The sequence below is a fragment of the Acipenser ruthenus genome, chromosome 4, assembly GCF_902713425.1.
Source record: "Acipenser ruthenus chromosome 4, fAciRut3.2 maternal haplotype, whole genome shotgun sequence".
NCBI classification, from domain to species: Eukaryota; Metazoa; Chordata; class Actinopteri; order Acipenseriformes; family Acipenseridae; genus Acipenser; species Acipenser ruthenus.
Genome location: NC_081192.1, coordinates 45,796,975 through 45,811,346, shown reverse-complemented (window position 1 = coordinate 45,811,346; position 14,372 = coordinate 45,796,975). Strand labels below are relative to the sequence as shown.

The 14,372-nt window shown below is 39.1% G+C and overlaps 1 long non-coding RNA gene across 1 annotated transcript in view; it reads left to right on the top strand.

The window, feature by feature from the left end:
• Positions 1 to 1,262: 1,262 nt before the first annotated feature.
• Positions 1,263 to 14,372, top strand: part of LOC131737045 (uncharacterized) — a 17,440-nt gene continuing 4,330 nt past the window's right edge. The window contains exons 1-2 of the long non-coding RNA XR_009328618.1: positions 1,263 to 1,346; positions 11,362 to 11,475. This is a non-coding gene — a long non-coding RNA (uncharacterized LOC131737045). The remainder of the gene's footprint in view (positions 1,347 to 11,361; positions 11,476 to 14,372) is intronic.

Genomic DNA, 14,372 nt, shown 5'->3' with positions numbered 1-14,372 from the left:
AAGTTTAAAGGTAGCTGCCTTAGTCAGCCATCATAGTCTCCCCATCATCAGATACAATTGACAAACCTTTTCTGAAAACTAAGGCTCTTTTTGAAACTGGCTCCTAGACTATAATATTAATAAACGTAACAGCTGTACTTCCTGCATATGCGAATCCACCCCAGTATACACTGCAATAGTTTCATTTGAAAACAAAAAGGGCACAGTAACTAATACACCTTTAAAATGATCATCATTATCATTCAGAGGGATAAATAAAGGACGGCTTGGGTGCATTTACAGAGTGGGTGTAGTTTTGAGTTCTTTCATTGCCAGAGGCTTTAGCCTGGCTTTTAAGCGTGGACATCTAAGTCCCTGGAGTGTAACGTTAAGCAATCTATTTAAAAACAGATCATCAAGAGAACAAAGAGATTCAAGTCCTTTTTGACTTGGTGGGGAGGATGAGTAGTTATTAGCTCCTGATGTGATTTGACAGACTACTTAAAGTCAGTTTCCTTTGATTGTGACAGTGTAATTGTTTCAAAGATACAATCTTGTTCCAACATTACCTGGGGCAGGAGAAACTGGACTTTCATTAAAGCACAGGATTTACTAAAGGGTGTTTTAATTGCCTGTTGTCTTTTTGTGGTTGATGAACAACTCCATTAAAGATGACTGTGTTGATGCCTCCAGTAGTTTGCATGTTTAATGAAGGCAGTCTCTTTCCTGCCTTTCACTTTATGCAAAACTTGTGTTTCAGTTTCTAATGCAAGATGTTAATGGAACAGGATTCAATTAAAGCCAAGAAACAGTAAACAAAACAATTTGTATATACTGTATATCATGGCCTAAATCAAGGTTTTCCCTGTCTTAGGCAAAGGCCTACAGAAGTAAAGCATTGCCATCGTATGTATCTGGTATTCACAAAACTTTTCTTGGCAATTTAAAACAGAAATTGGAATGAATTCTTGTGTTTCTAAGTGACTAAATTGAGTACTGCATTTTTTCACTTTTTTATTGATTGATTGATTTGCACTGTTTGTTATAATTTTGCTGTGATTATTTGGTTGTTTTTATTTTATATTAATTACTATGTTCAGTTTTTGCTTTGTGTGTTTTACTATTTTGTTGTATTTATTATTAGTATACGGATGTCCAAATGGTAGAACTGATTGACATTCTGAGGAACCTAATTGCATCCCTGTTACCCATTACCTCATTAAATTACTGCCTGCCCTATAAAAGGTGTGTTGCCAGCCCAGTGCAGGCAGTGAGCAGGGCAGACTGTGTTGCTGGAGGACCCAGAGCAGGAGTAGATGAGAGCAGCTGCTGGAGGAACTTGGAAAAAATTGGATAAACCGCTAAAGGTAAGTTACAACCAAGTAGTAATATTTTTGTTTGAGTGGTGAACCCTGTCTAGCTTGCAGGTAAGTGCACATGGCTAGAATAATCTTGTTCAGTGTGTGACTGGAAACCATTTTATTAGACAGTACAACACATTGACAAATAATGTTATAATGATTGTACATAATTATTGTGGTGGTATGTAGACCACCTGCTGGATTATTGTTAGAAACTCAAAATTTGAATGGAACTACACTGATGGTGGCTTTGTATTTGCTTGTTACAGCAGGTACCTGGGCCTGGGGTTTTGTACTGACCCCCATTTGGACTGAGACCAGTGGGATAGCATTTGGGACAGGGAGGTGCTGGCCTCTGGTTGATGAGGCCTGACTGTATGGGGCTAATCTATAGTGATGAGGACAAGGACCATTTTTGGTCTGGAGTGATACTAGGAGCCAGGACACAAGGAATACAAGGTTATATCTTTCTGTGCTACAGCCTCTCGTCACAGTTGACGTACCGTTAGCTAGCTGGGGTACCGGGACCCTCCCTGCCTATTTGCACAATTGAACTTGTTTTTAGGTATTGTTAACATAAGCCACATGTTAAGAATTGCTATTTTAGATGGATGTCATTTATAGATTTTATTTGTGTCCATTGATTGCAATAAAAATTGAAGCTTCCTCACCTGTGTTGTGGTCCTTGGACGTTCATCTGGGAGGGGTGGGTGTCATGGAATCAGGAAAGAACCTGTAAAGAGTGGAAAACTGAAGTTAACTTTTGTACACAGTTAACAGTTTGGTTTACTGTATGCTCTCTCAGTTTGATACTTTAAAGCATGTGACGATCTAGTTTAAATACAATTATACACTTGGGGTATTTAAATAACATGTCGGTAAATGTTTTATTGCTTGGGACCATTGTTATAGCAGCTTTAAAAAAAAAAAAACAATAATAACTTTTATGCCAACTATACAAATGAATATAACCCTTTGAAAATACAATACTATTGTATTGCATTAAAATGAGAAATCTCCTGTGTTGCAAACAATACCTATTTATATATACCATGACCCAAGTGTGGGGTTATTTTTGGTGTTATTAGCTAACTGCTGAATACCACTCGGTAACCTAAAAGCTCATTTTTGACAGTGCAACAATTTATTTTAATCTTTGTAAAACACAAGGTGATTTGATACATTCAGAGTAAAGGATTGAAAAGCTTTATTAAAACAATTGGATCATAAAAGCAAATTGCATGAAATATGATGGTAATTAATCTGATTGAAAAAAGTAGGCTAGGTGCCCAACACCTAAATTGCCTATAAAATTATTTTTGTAATTTGCACTAATTGTTGGCCCTTGGTTTCCTGAATCTTGGATATCTCCACTAGATAACTGCAAGTTTATGTGAGAGTCAAAATTGTCATTAGTTTTATAAGGAACATTTTTAGCTGAAATTCAGGGTTAGAGGATATAAACACTGTCTTTGAGGTAATATGTCAACAAATGACCACTCATTTGCTTTGTCACATTCAGGGCTATAGAGTGATATGAAAGAGAATTCAATGGAATATACAACACGGTCAGTTTCTTACTTCACTCAAGAGCAAGGAAGTTCAGACAAGTTAACTCACATTTTCAATCATATCATCCAATAATGCTTTACATCAAACATGCAGCATGATAGTTGTTAGAGTTTTTTTTTTTTTTTTACCAAAATAACTAGCGATATTGAGTCATGGGCACGAATTCCCCCCCATGTCCCCTCCTGGGCTCTGTAGATAACACAACAAGAGCTAATTAAAGTTTTGTTGATTCACTTAAAAAAACAGTACATATGTCAGTTTCTAAGATCCATACATTCAAAGGACTAAAATAATATATGAACATGTTCATACAATGATGGGCTATGATCAGATTCCTACTTATCGTAACACTATTTTACATGAACATCAGATCAGCAACAAGTTGGAGTCAAAGTTTCCATTTCAGTTGTCCTCATCACTGTCACTGTCAGGGGACTTTTTTGACCTGAAAAAAGAAACTAGGACCATTTTCTCACAAATGGAGATTAGAAAAAGGGGCATTCAGAACAGAAAATAGGAGGCACTTTTTTACACAGAGAATTGTGAGGGTCTGGAACCAACTCCCCAGTAAAGTTGTTGAAGCTAACACCCTGGGAACCTTCAAGAAGCTGCTTGATGAGATTCTGGGATCAATAAGCTACTAACAACCAAACAAGCAAGATGGGCTGAATGGCCTCCTCTCGTTTCTAAACTTTCTTATGTTCTTATCATCATAATCCTCAAACAAGGCATCAATGGTTTGGCATCATTACCACAGCCATCATTCCACAAAACTTTGTTTTTGTAGGAGGAGCAATTGTCCTTCACGCATTGTGTCTTTTTACATCCACACCGCACATGATGGAGAACATGCTCAGGTGCAGGGTCACATGTCATCTATTGGATGACCAAGTGTGGCAAATTTATCCTATTTATCCTGTCTATTCGCTTTCGGCCCTCGGCGACTGGAATCGTGTTAGCCATCTAGTAATGCACAAGACAATTATAGACAAACAAACAAAACACTCGCGGTATGTATATATATATCTGGTTCTCTCACAGGTTCTTTCAAGTTCAACTCAAAAACCAAAGCGAAGGAACAGATTGCGTCTCTCCACCCCCTTTTATGCCGTCACACATGACGCCTTGGTAAATGAGTGTAGCCACCCCTCCAATCTGCGACTGCCACGTCGTTTCCCTTCCGGGTTAATGCAACGGAGTTCCGCCCCCTTCCTAGCTGGCCGATTTCCCTTGAAGCCTGGGAAAGAACTGTCAGACCAGCCCGTCCAGGGAACTGTTCTCGCTGCTTAGTGCCCTCATAGGTCAGGAGGGAGATTTACAACCAAGAATCATTGTATTTCTGTCACACCAAGTCATTGTCCAACCATATCCAGTTAGACTTTGGGCATTGATAACTTTCTCTGCAGTGCACCAGTGAATGCACACCTGGTAACTGGACCTTTTTGAATGGAGCAGCAGAGAATCTGATGTGGGAGGCAGAGACTTTTCATTAGCAGCATGAAAACAAAAAAGCTTGTATCTTGCTTCATTAACACTCTTGCATGGATAGCCATAGAGTTCAGTCACAAATGCCTCCAATCCAGAAGCTACCTTGAGAAGAGATTTTGTTGGTATCCAGAGTACGACTTGTGTGTTTTCCCCCTGTCTGGAATAACAGATGACATGTCATGTGATCAAGATGAGACGGTAGTATTGCCACATCTGTGTCTGGACTCTTGACAAGTATATAATTGGATGTCATTGCAGCATGCTTACTATGAAGCAACAGTTTTATATCCGCTTCCTCGTGGTCACAGCACAGTTCATCAACTAGTGAATCACAGGTTCTGCCATCCATCACATGTATTTGTTGACATTGTATCCCATGTAAGACAAACAAGACAGTATCCTTTAGTGTAAATGGGCTAGCACTTTGCCACATTTGAAAAATAAATTCAATGAGTGCTTCTTTTTTTTGGGCCACTCATTAAAGTTTTTTGCCATTGCAATGGAAGTTTCTGATTGACATCCTAGATATGGTGTACTTGGGATCCTGTTACCAAGTGTCGCTTGTGTTCTGATGCTTTAATACTGACAGGAGGGTATCTGTCACAAACAAAGTCAACACGCATGTGCTGGTCATGTTTAACAATGTGTAAAATTTGCTTGAGGATATATGTAGCTAGTTCTCCAAACGTACCAGGTACATTTTTAGGTAGAGCTTGGATGAAGGCCTTAGCATCAATAATGAGAGCACTCCTGGGTGGCACTTTGTCAACTAGGCAGTTGTTATTGCACTGTTTCTCAATGTGCTTGAGCATTACTGATTTGTCAGTTTTTACCAGTTCCTTTTGAGGAGTGAGGGGGAATGATACAGGTCCAAGCCAATATCAGAGAATGGCTGTGTGGTCCGGTGGTTAAAGAAAAGGACTTGTAACCAGGAAGTTCCTGGTTCAAATCCCGGCTCACGCAGTGACTCACTGTGTGTCCCTGAGCAAGTCACTTAACCTCCTTCTGCTCTCTTTTGGGTGAGACATTGTTGTAAGTGACTCTACAACTGATGCATAGTTCACACACCCAAGTCTCTGTAAGTCGCTTTGGATAAAGGCGTCTGCTAAATAAACAAATAATAATAATGTCCTGTAAATCAATATTGCGTTTCCTGGCTATAATCAGAAGTCTTACAAACAGCTTGCCTGTCCCTTCTAGTATAACTTCCTTGCCCTTTGACACAGCAGTGTCTTTTTTCAGTTGGTTGGAGAAGGTCTTCAGCTTGAGCTTTTTAATAGGCTCATGAAACTCAGTCACATTGGTCAAAATATGTGTGCTAATGAATGATGTGCATGCCTGCTCACCAAAAAGAAATGCATTTTGATGGTCACTGGTAATATCTTCAGTGGCCATAACACCAGAGCTGCTGCTCAATAAATCTCTCTGTTCAACAGAGAACGGATTGATCATCTGTTGAACACACCCGATGATTCTTTCAACAGCTTTCTCATCCCTCCGTCTAGCTGGTACATCAAGGTCTTTACGATTTCTTGTCTCTGCATGGAACCCTGCCATCTTCTCATATTCTCGAACAATGGGCGCTCGTTCACAACCAGACAAGATCCATTTATGCACAGCATTGCGATTCAGGGTGAAGCCACTTATGCCTCCTGTAGTTTTACAGTCCCTATTTATTGTCTGTTCAATGACCAGATCAAAGGCCGTAGCAGAAAAGCTATACTTGTCATTCTGCTGCACAACCCACTGATGATCATTGACCAAATATTCATGAACCTCGGGATAAATTAACCATCTAATACGCTGGTAGATCCCGTGAATAGTTGGTACGGTCATATGCAAAATACCACGGCAACATAGATCGAATTGAAGATATATGTAGCATCCAATCAGCATCTCGGGTTCCCCTGATGAAACAAAGCAATATCTCTATGTGAACAGGCTGGCTGTAGGGGTGAGATCAGGCCAGAAACAAACACACAGACAGTATTGGCAGGTGAAACTGAGATGCTGCGGCGCTCAGTGCATTTAATTACACACACAGAAAATAAAATGTTGAACAAAAACAGAACACGGCACTTGAGGCCAAAATAAATGGACAAACAAAACGAACAGACACTAACAAACCGGGCACGAACACTAAACACAAAACAAGTACCGTGCTGGTGCTTCCAGCACTCGTAGCAGTTGTTGTTTATTTTTATTATTGTTATTATTGCTTTTACCTCCTCACTCTCTCCCATTCTTTTGCCCTGAACACACAACCCCGAGTGAGTAAAATGTGCATCTATATATACTGTTGTGCCAGGATTCAATTACCAATTATTCATTTGAATCCCAGCATGTGAACTAATTTGTGCAATCCCGTGCTCGCATACTTTATCTGCACATGACGTGATTATGCATCCATGTGCCTAAATACAACTATATATTTAAAATCATTCATGCTACACAGACCCATTTATATTCTGTGCACCAAAATCTATACACCAATATTAACACACCACATGCAACACATAACACAAAACACACACATGGGCGGGGCACACTGCCACACTCTACCATTTGGATGTAGGAGGTCCAAAATGCAAATGTTTTGTTGTTGGCACCTTGTTCATTAATGTATGATTGGTATGCGCTGATGATGTCTTGAAAGTCATCACTGTGGCTGAGATTTTCATACAGTGGTGAAGGAAAAGCTTCTGCCATATATGTAAGAAACTTTGTAACTTCCTGACTGTGGTTGCCAAAAGATTCCAGAAATGAGGCAAATCCTAGACGTTCCAAAGCTTCGTACATGAGCTTCTGAGCACTAATGCTGCGATTTGTAGTACTTTCTGTCAATAACACCATTAATGGAACCAGTTGCAACAATCTCAGCCTCAATGAATATGTCAAGTAGACCAGCATCGCTGAACCTGCACCCAATGATAGCAAGGAATGACATTGTTGTATGAAATTCGCCAAGGCGAATCACAAGTCTCTCTCTGAATATTTCCGTTCTCCACAGAATTTCTTGTGCTTTAGCATAAATATTCTGATCAACAACAATGACAATGTCTTGTAGTTTCAACATATCAGCAAGTTCAACACTCCGCAGGAGAATAGTGTAAATGGTGGCCATTTCAGTTGAGGAAGCCTCAATAGCAGGTAGGTATGCCACCGTTGACTTCTTGATCACGTTATTGCGGTGGAGTAGGGTGTTGTAACCAGTCCATTTCGGTAAGTCATTCTTAGCTGCATCAATGTACTTGACAAGGACGTATGCCATGTCATGCTCAAATACACTCTTCAAATATGGATGGTATTGGTGTAATGGAACCCTGGATCGATAAGACCTGTTGGGAACCAATGGAACTGTTCATGAACCTTCCAGTGAGTGTTTTTTCTTGAGTGATTCATAGTTTTGTTCATTATTTTCAGGAGTACAAGGTTGGTTACATTGACTCATTATACCATTGGTATGATGTGTAGTTCCTTGGCCCAAACAAGTCTCTTCGCAAAAATCAATGTTATCCCAGACGAGAATGGTCAGAATTGATTCCTGGCAATTATTATTATGATTATTTGTTTATTTAGCAGACGCCTTTATCCAAGGCGACTTACAGAGACCAGGGTGTGTGAACTATGCATCAGCTGCAGAGTCACTTACAACTACGTCTCACCTGAAAGACAGAGCACAAGGAGGTTAAGTGACTTGCTCAGGGTCACACAATGAGTCTGTGGCTGAGGTGGGATTTGAACTGGGGACCACCTGGTTACAAGCCCAGTTCTTTAACCACTGGACCACACAGCCTCCAATTAGCAGGCACCTATACTCGACCTCAGTTAAGTTGCAACTGTGCCAAAGCTGTGTCGAATGCCATAATTGTATTAGGAGAGGCACAGTGACCGAGTCTGTTCAAAAGGCTGAACACGTGTTTAAAGCTGGTAAGATGTCGAACTGTCATGCCAAGGCTCAAAGACTTGGGTGTCAATGTCTGCTTCCTCCCTTTAGATTCCAAATAAATTTCGTCTTGTAGAAGAGATAACAGTTCAAAGTAATCTTCTTCCACTACCTGGACATAATCATCTAAAGTTGGTTCCTCAGAAACCCCGACAATCCATGCCAAGACATTGTATAAACTAACTGGTACAAGTTGTTGTGCAGGTTTTATGGAGAGGTCAGAAGCAGTTGGTGGCCAATGGCATGTCAAAGCACCTCTAGACTTAATGTCTTGGTGTAGCACCATTGCTGCACTGCAGAGCTCACGGAGAGATGGACTTGAAGGTTCAGCTGTGGTATGAATATTGCTATCTTCCTCAGATATACTGCTGCTGTCCAATATAGCTGATGGCAAAAAACATCCTCTTTTGTGAGGTATGTCACAGTATACTATTTCACTCGCATTCCTTCTGGATGGTGCACTAAAGGAAAGCTGTGGATAATCTCTCCATAGATAGTACTTGAGGTGATCAAGGCCTCCTAAAATACAACATAAGTTAAAATAGATATGTAATGCATTTTTAAATATGTTTCATAGATTACAGGTATATTCTAATAAACCCTTTAAAACATACTGTATAATGATAGAAAAGGGTAGTTTTTAACATTACAGCAAGATTAATTCTCTAGTATTTCATATTCAAATTGACTGCTATTCTCTTTAATAATAAGAGTACATTTTTAAAGTTTCATTTTAAATTGAAAACTTATTACAATATGTGACAGAAATACAATGATTCTTAATTGTAAATCTCCCTCCTGACCTGTGAGGGTGCTAAGCAGTGAGAGCAGAGTTATTTGTACGGGCTGGTCTAACAGTTCTTTCCCAGGGTTGGGAAGTCAGCCAGTCTGGATGAAGGCGAGACTCCGTTGCAAGAACGCATTGACCCGGAAGGTAAACTATGTGGCAGCCGCAGATTGGAGAGGCGGTTACACTCGTTTACCAAGGGGTCATGTGTGACAGCATAAAAGGGGATGGAGAATCGCAATCTGTTCCTTTGCTTTGGTTTGTATTTTAAACCTGAAAGGACCCGAGAAGACAGCAGTGATTATACGTATCGTCAGTGTTTTGTTTGTTATTATTAGATGGCTAACACGTTCCGGAGCTGTTGCCAAGGGCCAGCACAAAACCCAGAACAGTCACTGTTATAAACCTGTATCGCCCACCACAAGCACTATTGCATGCACCCAGGACTGGTGACCATGTTAGTATATTGTTGGACGGATATTTGTGTTTATTGTTTGGGACTGCAACCCTGTTGTTATTTACTCCGTGCACTACACATTGTTGTGTATTGCCAAGGATTATTTTTTGGTCATCAGACCTGGATATAAATAAAAACTGTTTCCAAACCAGATTTCAAACCTCTGTCTGCTTAATTACACACTGCATCACTCCTGCACCTGTACCCAATCAACCACTTTGCCACACCATGTTACATATGTTAGATTACAAATGGTAGTTATTTGATTATAGAAATGATTAAAGTTTCAATTATTACATCATTCTGACATTATATTTCATCATATTGTCCAGAAAAAAAGAATTTAATTAAATACTAAATTGTGGATGAACAATCAGTTCTGGTTTTATTTTTTAATAATCTATATCAAAATGATAGTTGGAACTATATACCTCAAATTATATTGACTTTATTAAGTTACATATTGAATTTGGAAAAGTTCCACTTAATGTAAATTTCACCCCCATCTCCCCACCCCTGCCAAAAAAATGGCATGTTTCAAGCGAAGAAGCTTTAGTAGTCTATATGTGGCACCATAATAGACATTTTAAGAGAAGAAATGGGTTGCCCCCAGATGGGTTGCCCCCATCTCGGAAAGCGCTTCACAAAGCGCTTTCCAAGATGCAGCAGCAACAACAAGAAAATCCATAATACTTTAAATAGAGAAATGCATAATACATAATACATGATATACAGTTTAAAAAAAAAAAAACACAATGCATAATACATTAAATACAGTGGAAAGTGCATAATACATGATGGTAGCATAACACATTAAATAGTAGCAACAACACATCAGTTATAGCAATGAAAGCAAGAGAAAACAGGTGGGTCTTAAGAGTTGATTTAACGCGAGTGACGGTGGTAGCATCATGCACCAAAGCTGGGAGAGAGTTCCAGAGAGCCACGAAGCTAAACGAGCTTCGTATTATTTAATGGGTGTGCGGAGATAAAGATTCATTCTGCGAAGGTGCTGTTTTGACCATCCTCGTTTGGTAGTGTTGAGGTTTAGGTTTCGGCCTCGTGCACACCAAATATAGGAACCTCTTTAGTTGAGTTATTTTTTATATGGGCTGCTACAGCAGTGATAGTTGGTATTATTTCCAAGATATGTAATCCATAACTTAAACACTTGGCCAGACTAAAATGCTTTATTAGTTTTACTTACAACAACATTCAAACTTTCCAAACCCCACCATGCACAAGACTTACTCAGGATGTACTGTAGATGTAAATACATTTGATAACTTTTCAACCCTTGCACCAAAAATTGCTTGAAAGACCGTAGCTGCACAATTGGAATACATGATAAACCTGTGAGAATGCAAGATAAGAAACCAGCAGAGTTTGAGAGGTTTTCCAGAACTGTTAATGTTTTAATTTCATGTTAAGAATCTTGGGTAAGTATATAAAATATCTCTAGAATATCTCTGCATATAGAATTACACTATTAGTTACCATTTATTGTTGTATAATCAAAATAGGGAAGATCTGAGCCATGATTTGAATGAGAAATATCTACATTAATCACAAAGTTGTAACACATGAGTTATTTGTGTAAGGAGTATGGTACTAAGTGCTCTATTGGCTGTGTCTGTTAAAGAGTGGGTGGTAATAACATGAATGGGCAGATCAGAAGCGAGGCCTCCCAATAAATTAAAGTTCATGTGTAGGCCTACTGTAAGAGGAACATGTGTGTTATAAGCTTCTTGATGTTTTAATATTTCTACAGGTTAACATCTGCGGTAACCCTGTGGTGGGAAGGCAGATGAGGGAGAATGGTTGCCCTCAGTTATGCTACAAATGGAAATAAGGGAGAAGGGACTCCGATACATTGCATTTAAGGGTATTTATATACAACTTAATTAGTGAACATTTGATCAATTGCAAACACCTAAAACATATATTATCTGTTTGGATTTCTACACGCTAGTTCTGCAATTTGAAATATTTGTTGCAAAGAAAAAGCACCAAAAGAAATACTAAGAAGGAGCTTAAAACTACTATTTGTACTTACAACCCCCTACTTTTAATTATTTTTTTTTAATGGTTTGGTAACTCTATGTTTTTCCTTTTAGAAAATATTGCGCGAATGATGATTTGGATGAAATAGCTTTGATAATCTAGCCCAAAGTTTTATATAACAGAAATCGTACAAATCCTAAAATTGTTCAAATATTAGTACCAACAGCACAATGAATAACATCTTAAGCATTTTAGTTATAGTTATATAACTGACTACTCTTAGAGCTCCCCACCCCCAGTAAAATAACTGAAGATAATGTATACCCCTGAAACTGTGATAACTATAAAGAGTGAACTTACATTTCCTATAGAAATGTAAGTTTTTTTTAAAGTAAATATCAAAAATAACAAAGACATTATGCTACATGGGCTCACGTTCATGCTTAACCCGGGTATCTGTACATTCCAGTGCCTACTCTGTGTATTTGGCCTGACTGTGCCAAAAGCAGTATGTACAGTGCCGAGAAAGTTTATGAACCCCTTAGGATTTTCTCATTCACACCTAAAATGTTATTAGATCTTAGTCTAAGTCCTAATAATAGATAAAGATAACCTGACACAAAAGCATGATACTTTTTCAACATTTATTTATCCACAAATGATTCAACATTCAATATCCATGTGTGAAAAAGTATGTGAACCTTTAGATTCAGTAACTGGTGGCTCCCCATTGAGCAGCAATGACTTCAACTAAGCGTTTCCTGTAACTGTTGGTCAGTCACTCGCATCGGTTTTGAGGAATTTTGGCCCATTCCTCCTTGCAGAACTGCTTCAACTCGGTGACATTTGAGGGCTTCCTTGAATGGACAGCTTGCTTTAGGTCCTGCCACAACATTTCGATGGGGTTTAGGGCCGGACTTTGACTAGGCCATTCTAAAACGCAGAATTTCTTCTTCTGCAGCCATTCTTTTGTAGATCTGCTTGTATGTTTAGGATCATTGTCTTGCTGCATGACCCACTTTTGGTTCAGCTTCAGCTCACGGACGGATGGCCTGACATTCTCCTCTAGAATCTTCTGATACAATGCAGACTTCATGGTTGTGTCAATGATGGCAAGCCGTCCGGGTCCTGAGGCAGCAAAGCAGCCCCAAACCATCACACTCCCACCACCATGCTTGACGGTTGGGATGAGGTTCTGTTCGAACGCAGTTTTTGGTTTTCGCCACATATAACGTTTCTCATTGAGGCCAAAAAGTTCTACCTTTGACTTGTCTGTCCAGAGAACATTGTTCCAGAAGTCTTGTGGATCATCTATGTGCTCTTTGGCGAACATAAGACGGGCAGCAATGTTCTTTTTAGAGAGCAGTGGTTTCCTCCTGGCTATCCTTCCATGAACACCATTCTTGTTCAGTCTTTTTCTGATTGTTGAGTCATGAACACTCACATTAGCCAAGGTGAGAGTGGCATGGTTCTTTGTGACTTCCTTGATGATTTTCCGGTTTGTTCTTGGAGAGATTTTGGTAGGACGACCGCTCCTGGGTAGAGTGACTGTGGACTTGAACTTTCTCCATTTGTAGACTATCTGTCTGACAGTGGATTGGTGGAGCCCCAAATCCTTAGAAATGGTTTTGTAACCCTTTCTAGACTGATGAGCATCAGTAACTGTTTTTCTGAGGTCCTCAGAGATTTATTTTGATCATGGCATGACGTGTTTCCACATATATGTATGGTGAAGACCAAACTCACAAAGTTTCTGATCTTTATATAGGGTGGTGCCTCCCAAACTCACCCCTGAAGATCTACACAATTATTTAAACACCTGATTCTAATTATCCCCTTAATTGAGCTGATGAAACCAGGGGTTCACTTACTTTTTCACATACCCTGAATCTTAATTACTCATTGTTTTGTCTAATTCATACATCATTTTGTTTCAAAAGACACAGACTTTGTTAATATAAACCCTATTGGATATTTAAGAAAAGACTGGTTTTGATTCAAGAAGGCTATCATGGTAAAACTATGGAATTTCCATAATTATCATTGGGGTTCACAAACTTTTTCTCGGCACTGTAGTCTAAGACAGACAAGAGGGCAGTTTAATGGAACCCCAAGGAATATGTCCATAATTTGCAAGCTGATGAGCTCTCAGTGGGAAGATCATATCACCTAGGGCAATGAGGCCCACTGCATTTCCATGCCAACTGCCTCTTTCGAGATTTTCCACATTCTGCAGATCATATTTTCTAAACTGGCTCTAAGTAATCAGGGTAAAGGACAATAATTTTCATTATTCATATTATGGACATGAGCAATTTTCAGAAGGATAATGTTTTTTTCCACACATTCTGCATTTAATATTTTCTAAACTTGCTATAAAATCAGAGGGTAATCAATTAATCATCACAGTCATCACAGCAAAGGAAAATATTATACACTGTTCAAATTTCTGGCCATCAGAAATATTAATATTAGAAGGGATAAAGATGAATAAAAATGCATTACATTGCTGAGCTGCTATATACTAAAGGACTGTGGTTGCTTGCTCTGTTTATCACCCTCAAGCTCCGAATTTAAAATAATAAGATTAGGTTTCCAACAGGTAAGTGCATCCAGACACGTTATCTGTGATATCGCTGCAGCTTTACTCTGTTCACTACTGTACAATGAAATACAATACTTGCATTATATAGCTCATGAAAAGCTGTTTCTGCAGCAGCTTGTCATCGTTTCAGGCGTGCTGCTTTGAAGCCGTTTCGAGTTCTGAACTCAGTGCAT